Source organism: Panthera tigris, chromosome B3 (genome assembly GCF_018350195.1).
Source record: "Panthera tigris isolate Pti1 chromosome B3, P.tigris_Pti1_mat1.1, whole genome shotgun sequence".
In the NCBI taxonomy this organism is placed as follows: Eukaryota; Metazoa; Chordata; class Mammalia; order Carnivora; family Felidae; genus Panthera; species Panthera tigris.
In genome coordinates this window covers 110,565,777-110,580,398 of record NC_056665.1, presented here as the reverse complement: position 1 = coordinate 110,580,398, position 14,622 = coordinate 110,565,777, and the positions used below count along the sequence as shown (strand labels likewise).

Sequence of the window (14,622 nt, the reverse complement as noted above, 5' to 3'; positions counted from 1 at the left end):
ATTAACTTGAATACGAATATCCAAAAATCTGTCTTTGTGCTTCTGAACAACCTGTCATCATACCCAGCTACACCAATAGAGATATTTGATGGGAGCATCAGCCTCCTTCCTTAACCCTGCCTATCGCAGTCAAGTCAGTGAGGAAATCAGGGAGCATATGAGACTCTGGGATCCAGGTTCTTTTTTGTTTTTTTAAGTTTATTTATTTATTTGGGGGGGGGGGGGCGCAGAGAGAAGCAGGCCTGGCAGCCAGAGCAGAGCCTGATGTGGGGCTCCAACCCACCAACCCTAAGATCAACACCTGAGATGAAATCAAGACTCAGATGCTCAACTGACTGGGTCACCCAGGCGCTCTTGGGATCCAGGTTCTTTAAAGAAGAGATTAATAACCATTTCAAAGTTCACTCTATTCTTGGAATAATTGCAATGCCTTCCATCTGTATGACATTTTCAACCTTTCAAAGTGTCATCATTTCAGTTTCTAATTTTATGCCTTTACAATCCTATAAGAATGGTAAAAAAAAAAAAAAATGTGTCTCCCCTTTTCAGATGAGGAAACAAGGAAATAAGTGCTTAAAGGTCTTATCTGTGGTAACAAAGCTGCTGGTAGTCGCCCAGGACTCGGACTTAGTTCCTACCCTGGACTCAACTTCTTTTTAATACAGTAGGTAGTAGCTACATGTGGCTATAAAGCACTTATACATGTGGCAAATTTGATCTGAGATGTATTGTAAGTACATTCGACAAACTAGACTTAGAAGACAGTATGAAAAAAAATGTAAAATATGTCATCAGTAATTTTTATATTGATTACATGTTAAAATAATTGCACTAAATAAAAACATATTATTAAAGTTAATATCATCTGTGTTTTAAATCTGGCTACCAGAAAATTTTTAATTAACACTGGTAGCTTGTAATTATATTTCTGCTTGACAGGGCTGGTCTATACAATTCTCTCTCTTTTTAAAAGTTTTTTTTAGAGACAGAGTGTATAAGCGGGGAAGAGAGGGAAAGAGAGAATTCTTTTTTTTAATGGAACACTTTGTTACTTATTTTTATTTTTTTAGAGACAGCAGGGTACAGGAACAGAGAGAGAGAGAGAGAGAATCTTAAGCAGACTCCATGCTCAGCACAGAGCCCCTTGGGGGTCTTGATCCCTGATCCCATGACTCTGGGATCATGACCTGAGGCAAACCAAGAGCCAGACGCTTAACCAACTGAGTCACCCAGGTGTCCCTCTTGAAACATTTTTAAATGTGTCCTCTGTTTTTAAAGCCTAATGCTGACTTTTAATCTTACTAACCACTGTATTTTATTCAATTCTATAGACATTTGTTGAGGACTTCGACTTCAAGGAATTGTGTGGACAACAGGAAGATGAAAAAGACATTGTCCCTTCCTGTTCTCCAGAGACTCACGATAGAGTGGGAGAGATAAGATGAGCATAAATACCTACAATTACTGGCAGATTGTGATTTAAGAGCACAAAATGGAGAGACTTCTTCTAGGTAGGGATTGGGAATGAGGAATTTGGGCCCTGAAGAATGTATAGGATTTCAAAAAGCAGAGAATTTTAGTATAGGAATTTCAAGTGGACCATGCCAAGAAGTTTGGATTTTATCTTGCAGGTGATAGTGAGCCACTGGGCATTTGAGCAGGAGAGTGATATCAGAGTCGTGGTTTTGGAAGATCATTTTAACAGTATTTTATTGGAAATGATTGGAACTGGAAGAGATTGGACAAGGAAAGGCATACACTAACAGAAACCACAAGGGGGAGATGTATAGCTTTCTGCCTCATCACTAATAGAGAACAATAATGATTTTAAAAATCAAATAAATAAAAAATTACACTTTAGTCAAAGATTTCAAACAGTTAGTTCTTTGGCATGGAAAACAATCTACATATTTACCAGTTTTGTTTTTTTTTTAACTTCCCAGAGTGAGATGGCATCTTGTTATTAAAATGAGCAAGTGAATAAAAAGGTCATCTTCTTAGGTGTAAACTTTGAAGAGCTGATGGCTATCCACCCAATGAAGTCCTCTATTCAAATCTAACTGTATCCAGGGCGGAAAGGCAGCAAATGAGATGGGAAGAAGTCTGCAGCACCAGAAATTAAAGCATGATTATTCCTTAAAGGAATACTAAGTTTTCCAAGGTTGACAGGTAGAAGAAAGGAAAATAGAGGCTACAAAGAAGGATATTAGCACTGGAAAAGAATGACCAAGCAGTGGTGTAAAATAAGTAAAATAAGCAAAAAAAAAAAAAAATTACCAAAAAAGTCTATTTTCTTTTCTCTTATAGGTAATTATTTAAAACAAAGTTTGCAGGAATTGTTTAAAGATTACCATCTAATAGAATTTTCTCTGGGACAGTACCCATAGGAACCATTAGTAAACATATGATGTCAATAACATATATTAAGTATGCCCATGTGTTACAGTTTATGCATGAGGTTATTTCTTGGTAAAAAGAATCCATTTAAGAAACTCTAGATGTTAAAATCGTTCAGTTACAAATGCTAAACTACCTCCCTGGGGCAAGATTAAAGTTTTCCCTTAAGAGTGCAATTTGAATCTTCTTTAACACCCTCTTTCTAGTACCTTTTTTTCTTTTGCCTTTTATGATGCCTGAAGCCAAGAGGCCAGAAGGATGCAGTGCTGAGCATACCTATCATTTTCATCCTTTGTTTAAAGGAATAAGAAGCACCCCGGAGCCCTTATGGTACCGCTGCCAGCCCAATTTCACAGATGGAGAGAAGCTCATCTCTAAAGAGAAGTTCATCTGCTTGGTGAAGGTATATGTGATTCCATTATCTCAAGGGAAGTGTGAAATAGGGGTGGTTTGTCTTTACCTGGGGTCACCTGCCTGGGGTAAACGAATTAGCAGCAATTCTGGCTTACCACTGTGAACCCAGGTGAGTCTGTTCTGGCTGGGGTCAGGTATAACAAAGCTCCTAAAAGCTCAGAGCCGGTCTTTCTTTGGACTTTCTTTTATTTGGAGTTCTCATGATTATTCCGATTATAAACTCCAGTTTCCAAACACATTATACTTTAAGACAAGGGAATTGCTACTGTTGCCCTTGACTTTGTTTCCTCCAGCGCTCCCCACTCTCTTTTCATATACAGATGACTATTTCCACATACAGTTTTCCTAACATATGTCAAAATCTATGATTTTCTTTGGGGAAATATCATCCTTCAAATCTTACATGGATTGGGATAGATCTAATAATCAAAATATAACTGTGTTTTAGATATGCTTTTATTTTATTTTATTCCATTTCTAATGTGTGCCCTAAGGATAATATAGTAAAACTCAGAGCAGAATTTTGTTCTCTGTCACCTATATCAACTCTGAGAGGTGAAGGAGGTTGGAATTTTCAGAGAAGCCAGTGGAGTGAGGAAATGGAGTCAAAAAGCTCCTGTTTTGTCCTGGAGAATGGCCAGCAGAGGGAGGGTTTACTTCAAGGAAATTCAGGCACAAAATCCATAGGAATCAAGAAGCTTGGGTGGTTTTGAAAAGAGTACTTTTGACTTAGAATGGAGAAAGGGTACATAGAAGCTGCAAGGAGTATTTGGGAAATAGTATGGTGATTTAAAGTTAAAATTTTTAATTTTTAAAAAAAATTTTAATGTTTATTATTGAGAGAGAAAGAGACAAGAGTCTCTTGAGCGGGGGAGGGGCAGAGAGCCGGAGAGGGAGACACAGAATGAGAAGCAGGCTCCAGGCTCTGAGCTGCCAGCGCAGAGCTGGCACGGGGCTCGAACTCACAAACTGTGAGATCATGACGTGAAGTCAGATGCTTAACCGAATAAGCCACCCAGGCGCTCCCCCTAATTGTATCGTAATAACAGGAGGAGGACCATAAGCAAGTCACTTACTAGCTGTGCTTCAACTTTCTCCTCTGTAAAATAATGACAATAATAAATACACCTACCTCTCAGGGTTGGTTTAAAAAATAATACACAAATGTTTTAGATATAGGGGTATATGCATATAACTCAAGGATGCTAAGAAAAATAATTCTGGCTATAAGCATGAGGTGGTAGAAGGGAGGGTAATAAATTAGGAAAAGGGGGTTGGTAACAATGGCTAACAGCCTGCCTCAGGTGGGAAGCTGTGTCTAGCTGAATTGGATAATAGGAGACTGTGTTCCTTAATTTGTATAAGGTGGCTTTGTGCATTTGAAAAGACTGAGTGAGCATGCTGTGGTAGGGACAACACTGTTGGGGAAGAGTTGTGTTAGGGAGGGAAACCATGAGGGAGAGAGAGAAGCCAGGTGCTTCTAGGAAGTAGACTTGGAAGTTCCCCAAAGGCACAAAGAGGCAGGAAGCCCTACTTTGGGCTCCTACCGAATTACAGGTTCCCAGTCCTTCTTCTGGTTCCTTGTACTTCTTTCTCTTGACAACATCTTCTTTGAGAACTAAGGAGAAAGTCCACACCAAAGTTTGAGAAAACTGAAGCATATTATAAAACAACTACAGAAGACAGTGCCAAGAATGCAACAGTTATAATGCATCGCCTTATGTCACTGCTTTATTTATTATTTTTAAAATTTTTTTTTTATTTTTGAGAGAGACAGACAGACAGAATGTGAGCAGGGGAGGGGCAGACAGAGAGGGACACACAGAATTGGAAGCAGGCTCCAGGCTCTGAGCTGCCAGCACAGAGCCCGATGTGGGGCTCAAATCCACAAAGGGCAAGATCATGACTTGAGCCAAAGTCAGATGCTTCACTGGCTGAGTCACCCAGGCACCTCTATGTCACTGCTTTAATAGCTCCATGATGGGGGCACTGGGGTGGCTCAGTCGGTTAGGCCTCTGACTCTCGGTTTCAGCTCAGGTAGGTCCTGATCTTGCAGTTTCATGGGTTTGAGCCCCTCATCAGGTTCTGCACTGGCAGTGAGGAGCCTGCTTGGGATTCTCTCTCTCTCTCTCTCTCTCTCTCTCTCCCACTCCTCGACTCAAACTGTCTCTGTGTCTCTCAAAATAAATAAATAAACTTTAAAAAGAAAAAAAAAACTCCATGTTTCCATATTGCCTTCAGGAAAAACAAGCTCCTTACTACAGCATTCAAAGCCTTTTAAAATATGGCTCCAGTATACTTGTCTCATCTTGTGTCTTGCTGCTCCCATCTCTCCTTCTGCTACTTTTCCTTGTAATCACACATTATCTATTTGCAGCCTCACCAAACTACTCATGGCCCTAATCTCACCAAGTTCTTCCAAGTTTTCTTTCTAGCTTTTTGTGTGCTGTTCCATCTGCCCAGAATGGCCCATTCTCTGCCTGTTGAGATCATATTCAGTCTCTCAGACATGGTTCCAATATCCCTGCTTCCATGAACACCAAATATTAATTTCCTACTTGAACCTCCTGTAATAACACTGTATTCATTCCCCTATTGTGGAAAGTAGTCACTATTTGAATGCAAACTCCTTTAACATGATGCTTGTTTCCCAGCTTCTAACATTATGTTCGACACATAGTGGCTGCTAGTAATGATTGTGATTGATTCCAAAAGCTGAACATGCAGTTTCACTCATCCCTCCACACTACCCCTAATTCCATACACCATTTCCATGAACTATTCACCCCAGGTCGTTGCTTTCAAGGGTTTTAATATTTGAGAAGGAAAACAAAACAAAAAAAAAAAGTTTTTTAGGAGAAGAGTTTTGGTTTAAAAAATTGTTTTAAGCCAAGTATCTTCTTCTTTATGCATGAATAATTTATTGCTTAGTCATGTCTTCATGCTGTGCCCACCAAAAGGAAGATTCTACCTGAGGTGTGGATGACTCAGCAAGAACAAGTACCCTAATGTCATTCAATTTAACACCTTACTGCTCTCCAGGAAATGATCTGTAAACCTAAGAGTTCAGTTTATCACCTTATTCCTGGAAGTTTAGCAACAACTTCCTAACTTCAATTGGTTCTATACACTGCTTTGTCTTTTTCTTTCATAGATTGATTGAATCTATAATGATTTGTTAATTTGGATTCAAGTGGGATAGATGACTCTTCTACCAGTTTGGTTTTTTAGTCTGCTCCAACTCAGTTAACACTTGAGATGCCTTTCATTACAGAATTTAAAATAGTGCCCCAAATGTAAATATAGCTCAGGAATTCCATTTGATTCAATCCATACAATGTTTTGAGTACCCATCCATGCCTGCCTTCGAGTTGCTTACAATACAGGGGAAAGAAAAACCAGTGATCACAACATAATATAATAATTATGTTTAGGGATGCTATTGGGACCCAGAGAAAGGGCAGGCCTCCAGCCTACAAAAGGTTGGAGAAAGGATGTTGGAGAGATCTCAGCAAAGATTTTCCAAAAGAGTTGACATTTCAGCAGACTTTAAGAATTGATGGACATTAGAGAATATTTGGAAGGGTATTCCCTAAACAGGGATAAAATGTGGGCAAAAGTACAAAGACACACGGAAACAAGTTTGGAAGGCTGGCGGGTAGAGTAGGTAGCATAGAGCTAAGTAATGTCCAGTCTTTTCATGAGAAGGATAAAGTTTTAACCCTTATGTCCAGGAGGCTGACTTCATAATCATACCCAGCCCTGGTAGCAGTTACCATGTAATGAGCTAAAAAATTGCTCAGTCTTCTTCCTACTATATATCAGCATCACATTTTCCACCACAGTGGTTGTGTGGAGACCTATAGATGTGGATTCACATCCCATCTTTGTCACTTATTAGCTGTGACATATTGGGCAAGTTATTTAGCTTCTCTATGCCTTTTCCTTCATTTGCAAAGTGGGAATACATCTACCTCACTGAGTTGCTGTGAGAATTAAAGGGCATAATCCACTTAGCATAGGATCTGATATCTGTTAAATATGCCATAAATGTTAGCTATGTTAATGAAATTGAGTCCAGAGAATCTAATAAAAATATAAGCGTAAGTGTTTGATGATCAAGGTGTGGTAAATAACTGCAGCCCCAGAGGATCTCAGAAGTAGAAGAACTCTCAAGAAGTTATCTAATATACACCTATGCATCTAAGATCAGTGCTTAAATCAACAGCATTTGGCCCTGCCTGCCACCAAGGAGCCTAAATATATATGACAAAAGATGGAGTTGGGAGAGAGAACAAAATAAAATCACAAGCAGAAAGAAGGGAATGAGAGATAAAGGGAAAAGGAAGCAGAATGATCGGACAAAGGGGATAAAAAATATACTTCAGTGGGCACATCTACCATTAGTTGCCAATTCCTGGCTTACATTTCCAAAGCAGATGGTGACTTTAGTTAAGATATAAAGAACCAAATGAAAGGTTTGGGAACTCTAAGAGGTCATATATTCAACTATCCCAGGGGCATTTGGGTGGCTCAGTCAGTTAAGCACCCGACTTTGGCTCAGGTCATGATCTCACGGTTTTTGAGTTCAAGCCCCGCATCAGGCTCTGTACTGACAGCTAGGAGCCTGGAGCCTGCTTCTGATTCTGTGTCTCCCTCTCTCTCTCTGCCCCTCCCCTGCTTATGCTCTCTCTCTCTCTCTTTCTCAAAAAATAAATAAACATTAAAAAAATTATCCCAGAGAGGCATAGGTATAAAAAGATCTCAAGCAGAAGGAAGAAAGGCATCTCTGGGAATGTTTGGAAGTCATTTTTTCTAAGGAGTTCTTTATCAAACTTGGGAGAATATTTAGAAAATCTCTAGATAGGGTTTTGTGTTTATTAAGACGGCTGATGTCATGAGGGGCTCACAGACTGCTGAGAGACTTGCTTAAGCAAAAACATCAGGCCAAAGGTTTATAGATGAACTCTGTCTGAGAGCCAAATTTTCGACAAGTAGTTCAAAGGCAAATTTCCTTATATCATTCCGTGTAAAAATAGATGACTGCTGCTTAACTCTAGTCACCAGCTTGGTAGAAGGAGTTTTAGGAAGGCCTACCCCATTAGCAGTTTGAACAAACCAGTTTTCCTACCAGGAGCTTTCCCACATCCACTCATCCCCCCATTTGATTTTGACTTGGTGCTCTTTGGTAGCATGGCTCTCTGTTAAGTATTTACTCCCAAGAGATGATTCTGTCCTAATTCTTTCTTTCCCACATGTCTTTCATTTTTTGGTTTGTGTTCTAGTTTATTTTTGGAGCCTAAGTTATCATGACTGTTTGCTGTCTTTTTCTGTTTTTAGGCTTTCTTCCTTCTCCTTTGGTTACTGGTAGTTTAGCAGGGATAATGCTAAGCTGGGGCCAGATGTTAATTAAGCAAAATAAGTCAAGCAAATCAAAACTTCCAAATATTTGGTTTCAGGTTACTTAGTCACAGCAGCATTTTTGAAGATGTAATTTTATTTTGATGTGAGTTACATAAACCCTCTGGTTGGGTTGTCAGCTTTCTTCTGTGCGGTGTCGTAGCAGAGCAACGCTATGCTGTCAAGATAGAGAGCGAGGACATTAATAAGTAACGAGGCAGAGCCATGTGCCAGAGACTGTGACCCAGCCCTCACCAAAAACTTGAGGAGATTGTGGGATAACAATATCTCTTTCTAGGGACATAGAAAATGTTGTCTTCCTGCCACAATGACAATTGGGTGAGTTTACTGCTCTTGGAAGTTTACTCCTAACCTACGTTTCATTTCTACATAACAGTAAAAATATCATCATGATGAATAAATAATTTTTAGTGTCTATTATGTGCAGGACACTGGCCAGGCACCTGGTGAACAAAGAGGGAGAAGGCATGATTTGTTCTCAGAGGAATTACTGTGTTGAGAAGATAAAGCATGTACATTTAAATACATTTAACAAACGAAAGCTACCACATAACACATACTGGATGTCAAACGAGTAATATATAGGTAGTGATTATAGACTCCAGTTTGTCCTAGATAGTACCAGTTTATACCTTGTTCCAATGTACTTATGCCCCCTGTAACTCTCAAACATCATAGTTTGGATGATAAATTATATGTTCAACTTATATACAGACCTGTGGTCTAGGAATTAAGGGGAGAGAGTTTTTATCAATGGCTAGGATAGGTGGTAGGGAGTTCATGGAGCTGGTAGAACTTGAGCTGGGTCTTGAAGGAAGAGGTAGGACGGAGGCATTCTACAGGAGAATATCAAGAACAAAAAGACCAAAATGGATGCGGGAAAAAAGACAGCCATAGCACAACTCCAGGGCACCCTGTCCATGTCATGTTCTCTGTGAATGGTGCCCTCTGGACTGTGTAACTGTTGGCTCTAAGTGTGTCATATTTGGGGAGCAATGGGAAGAACACTTTAGCCGGAGAAGAGAATTTGTGGAGAGGATTTATGTGAGAATCGAAGCAAGCATGGAACGGATATTGGAGGCTATCAAATACCAGAATAAGATGTTTAAACTTTATCCCATAGTGGATTTGAAGGTAACTGAAGAGTTTTGAGCAGACAATGATACTTACAACAAAATGGTTTTGGAAAATTAATATTCCCAACTAAAGTATTCAATGTATGGAAAGGAGAAGAAAGAGGAAGGGAGAAGAACTAGTTCTAAAAGTGTTGAAAATACCCAAGAGAGAGGTGATAAGAGTCTACAGTAGAGGCAGTAGTAAAGGATATGAAGAGACAGACTAGAGAGAGTTTGCAAAGCCAGGACTGATAGTGGGTAACTGGCTAACTATGTGAGGAGAGGGAACAATTAAGAATGACTTGAGATTTAGAAACTGAGTACCAAAGAAAATGATGGTATCTTTGATAAATGTGGAGGAGTTGAGAGAAGTTAGCTTTGGGGGGGATAGATGAACTCTCCTCCAGACATGATGGATTTGAGACATCATTTGGAAATGTACAAAAGGAAATATTAAATTGGAGCTGAGACAGGTGGTAATGGCTAGAGATGTAGATTTAGGAATTCTGTGCAGTACTAAATGATCATAAATACCATAAGATCATAAATAGCAGATAACCCACAATTATGGCTTAGGTTGCAATTGCATTTTGTAAAGTAGGAAGGAATACAATTTGCAAAGATAGCAAAAGAGAGATTCCAGAGGTGAAGGGAGATAGGGCAGACAGTGTATAATCAAGAGAATCAAAGGAAAAGAAAGTTTCAAGCTTGAGAAGTTGATCTGCGGAGCCAAATCTTGGAAAGCAGTCAAGGAGGACTAAAACTGAAAAAATTCATAGCTTTTGATGGTGACATGGGTTCTTTGGAAGGTACGATTTTATGTAGTTGTAGACGTGGGCTCTATATTATAGGAGTTAAGGGATGAAAGATTGTGATTCAAGGGATATAATGAATGAAGATTGATCTTATAAGAAATTTGTCAGTAAAGGGAAGGGAAAAATATGATGAAAGTCAAGGAATATCCAGCATTAAGGAAGAATTTTTTTTAAAGGATATAATAAAGAATTTATATTCTGTGTTAGACTGTAGATAGATGGCACTTTATTTGCTTAAAATAAATCTTGATTTTTCAAATTGCTCATAGTACCTTTCTTTTTCTGAATTCCAAGCAAGAGGCTTACTAGAACAAAGGAGGAAGAAAATATAGACAGGAAAATAACTGATAAAGGATTCAACAGTTAGTCATCAACAGGTGATTAAAATACACCTAATCTCGGGGCGCCTGGGTGGCGCAGTCGGTTAAGCGTCCGACTTCAGCCAGGTCACGATCTCGCGGTCCGTGAGTTCGAGCCCCGCGTCAGGCTCTGGGCTGATGGCTCGGAGCCTGGAGCCTGTTTCCGATTCTGTGTCTCCCTCTCTCTCTGCCCCTCCCCCGTTCATGCTCTGTCTCTCTCTGTCCCAAAAATAAATAAAAAACGTTGAAAAAAAAAATACACCTAATCTCTTCCACATAGCTGGGGACCCTTTTGTTTCAGGCAGAAACTATATGCATTTATAGCTGGGACAGACATTTTGATTAGGAGAGGACATCTCTAAAATACTGACTTTTTTTTTTTAGGGTTCTCTAATCTCCCTATTAACCCCCCAGTTAAAAAAAAAACCTTTGGTGGCCTACAGATGTTCCAGCCTGACATCCATCCTGCTTTCCACTTCCTTGACCACCATTCTAGTTCAGGCCCCAATTACTTCTTATTCTGACTACAGTAATAGCCTGTCTCCCGTCTCTCTCCACTCCAGCTATCCGACACACTGCCACCAGATTAATTTTCCCAAAGCACAGTTCTGATCCTATCTTGCCTTACTTAAAAGCCTTCGACAAATTCCCATTGTGAACTGAATTAGGTACAGGCTCCTCACTTTGGCTTTTGAAAGCCGGCCACAATATAGCTTTGGCTTACGCTTTCTGTCTTAATTCTCACAATTCCCTTGTATTCAAACTGATTTACGGGCATGAAAAAGAGACCATCACTTGGTCCTTCTATCTGGAGTGGCCACATGAAATTTCCCTGTGAAAACAACAAGGGATTCACATATAAAGGAAGGTAGAAGAAGGTATGGGAGTCATTTTCACATGCTGTTAAATATGATCTTGCTGTCTGAACCCTTCCCCCAAATATTTTGTTTGTAATTTTTACATGGCATTTGCCAAATCCACTATATTAGAGTCCTTTGTGTGCTATCTCTACCCTATTGGAGTGAAAACAGTTTGAAAACAAAGACTTTATGGTCCTCATTTATTATTTTTTTTAATGTTTATTTTTGAGAGAGAGCGTGAGCAGGGGAGGGGCAGAGAGAGGGGACAGAAGGTCTGAAGAGGGCTCTGCTCTGACAGCAGAGAGCAATAAGCTCGATGTGTGGCTTAGACTCATGAGCTGTGAGATCACAACCTGAGCTAAAGTCAAACCCTCAATCCACTGAGCCACCCAGGTGCCCCTTAGTCCTCATCTTTAATCCCCTTTGGGGCATAGTAGTATACCTTGTATTGAGGGCATTCAATACATTTTTAAAAATTCCCTGACTATATTGAAAAGAAGTCATGGACTCTTAAGAAACTCTGCTTTTGCCTACCACCTCTCAACATGTCCTTACCCCTTCCTATGAAGATGCGAATGTTTTTATTTTTCAGTGTAGCAACTGCATGTCCTTTACACGGCTATAATGACATTATATGTTGGATTATAAGTAGCTAGAAGACAGGAACTTCTTGTTGTTTAACCTAACATGTATGTAATGCTTAAAGATTTTTGTACATAAGCTCTTAATAAATGTTTATAATAATTTATATATTATTAAATGTTTATAATAATGTATATAATAATTAGCTAATGCTTAATAAATGTTTATAATAATGTATATAATAATTAGCTAATGCTAATATAATAATTAGCATTAGCTAATCCATTTGCAGAAGGTTATTTTATAAGTCAAAGTTTTTTTTTTTTAATTGGTATAATTGACATATAGCCTTATATTAGTTTCAGGTATACAACATGATTCGATATTTGTATATATTGTGAAATGATCACCCCATAAATCTAGTTAACATCCATCACCACACATAGTTACATAATTTCTTTTTCTTGTGATGAGAATATTTAAAATTTACTCTTTTAGCAACTTTCAAATATGCAATACAGTATTATTAGCTACAGTCACCGTGCTGTGCATTACATTTCCATGACTTATTTATTTTATAACTAGAAATTTGTATCTTTTAGTTCCCTTGGCCCATTTCACCCCCACCTTCCCACCTCTGGCAACCACCAATCTGTTCTCTGTATCTATGAGCTTGTTTTTGTTTCTTTATTTGTTTGTTTTTAGGTTCTACATATAAGTGAGATCATATTGTATTTTTCTCTGACTTATTTCACTTAGCATAATACCCTGAAGGTCCACCTATGCTGTCATTTTTCTAATGACTGGATAATATTCTATTGTATATACACACACACACACACACACACACATATATATATATATATATATATATATATATACACACTACATTTTCTTTATGTATTCATTTAGGTTGTTTCCATATATTGGGTATTGTAAGTAATGCTGTAGTGAACATAGGAGTGCATATCTTTTTGAATTCTTCCTTTCATTTTCTTTAGATAGATAGCCAGACATGGAATTACTGGATCATATGGTATTTCTATTTTTATTTTTTTTGAGGAAACTCCATACTATATTCCAAAGTGATTGCACCAATTTATGTTCCCACCAACAATGCACAAGGATTCCTTTTTCCCCACATCCTCGCCAACACTTGTTATTTCTTGTCTTTTTGATAGTAGCCATTCAAACAGGTGTGAAGTAATACGTCTTTGTGGTTTTGATTTGCATTTCCCTGATGATTACTGATGTTGAGTCCCTTTTCATGTACTGTTGGCCATCTGTATGTCTAGTGTTTTCAAAGTAGGATGGAACTGGGGCGCCTGGGTGGCTCAGTCGGTTAGGCGTCCAACTTCAGCTCAGGTCACAGTCTCGCGGTCCGTGAGTTCGAGCCCCACGTCGGGCTCTGGGCTGATGGCTCAGAGCCTGGAGCCTGCTTCCGATTCTGTGTCTCCCTCTCTCTCTGCCCCTCCCCCGTTCATGCTCTGTCTCTCTCTGTCTCAAAAATAAATAAACGTTAAAAAAATTAAAAACAAAAAACAACAACAAAAAAAACAAAGTAGGATGGAACTATATGAAAAATTATGTATTAAAATATCAGTTTTTTTCTGGGGAGAGGGCCTATAGGCTTTATCAGATACTCACAGGGGTCTGCTGTCCAGGAAAGAGTAAGAACTAGCCTTATGAAATAATAAATTTGGAATTATTAACAATTCATATATACATATGGATAATACATATGGAATTATGAAATGGAAACATTTTTACTTTGTCTCCATTCATTTCTTTCAAAAGAATTTTTTAAAGTACCAGTAGATGTTCCATGGACAACAAAACCAGCACAGATAGAATCACTTAGAATAATTCCTGATGCTGCTTCCAAACCTCTACTTTGTCCCTACTTAAGCTAAGAGTATTGCCTTTGGCCGGGTTGAAGAACTGAATGATGCAATCCCAGATGTGGTGTATAAGGACATCACCATCTGTCACATGCATCTTCCTCTCCCCTCCTTTTAGTATTAGAAGGCCTCCACTGTTTTCACAGGGGATTTTTACCCTCATGTTCACTATCAAAATTCCCAAATGATCCCTTGTTTCTCATGCCAGCACTCTGGCTGATCCCACAGTTTTGGTTAAAAGGTTTTGTTTTCTTTTATTTTGTTTTGAGAGAGAGAGAAAAAGCATGCGCATGTGGGAGCTAGGGAAAGGGGCAGAGGTGGAGAGAAAGAGAGAGAATCTTAAGTAGGCTCCATGATAATCGTGGAGCCCAACATGGGGCTTGATCCCATGACTCTAGGATCATGACCTGAGCCAAAATCAAGAGTTGGACACTCAACCAACTGAGCCACCCAGGCATCCCAAATTTGTCTTAAGAAGAATAAAATCTCTTTTAATAAGACCAGTTTCAGACATGAGATCCATTATCTTTTCCTGGTAAACTTTAGAAAAGGGGAATGGGAAGTAAACTTTTAGCTTATTATTAAAACCTGCTACTGAGTTAATTTTCTGCAAATTCTGTCTCTTGCTGATTATTGATTTTTCTGTATCTTTTTTCCTTTTTCTGTTATTCCCTTTGGGATTTGCTCCCCCCACCCCCAGTGACTTAATTTAGTTAATGTTCTAATTAGTGCAGCTTCTATTCCAGCAGATTTCCTGG

The 14,622-nt window shown here is 38.9% G+C and overlaps 1 protein-coding gene across 1 annotated transcript in view; it reads left to right on the top strand.

The window, feature by feature from the left end:
- Positions 1-2,779: 2,779 nt before the first annotated feature.
- SPTB (spectrin beta, erythrocytic) overlaps positions 2,780-14,622 on the top strand; it is a 149,812-nt gene continuing 137,969 nt past the window's right edge. Inside the window, exon 1 of the mRNA XM_042989898.1 lies at positions 2,780-2,800. The gene's annotated coding sequence lies outside the window, so the exon portion shown is untranslated. The remainder of the gene's footprint in view (positions 2,801-14,622) is intronic.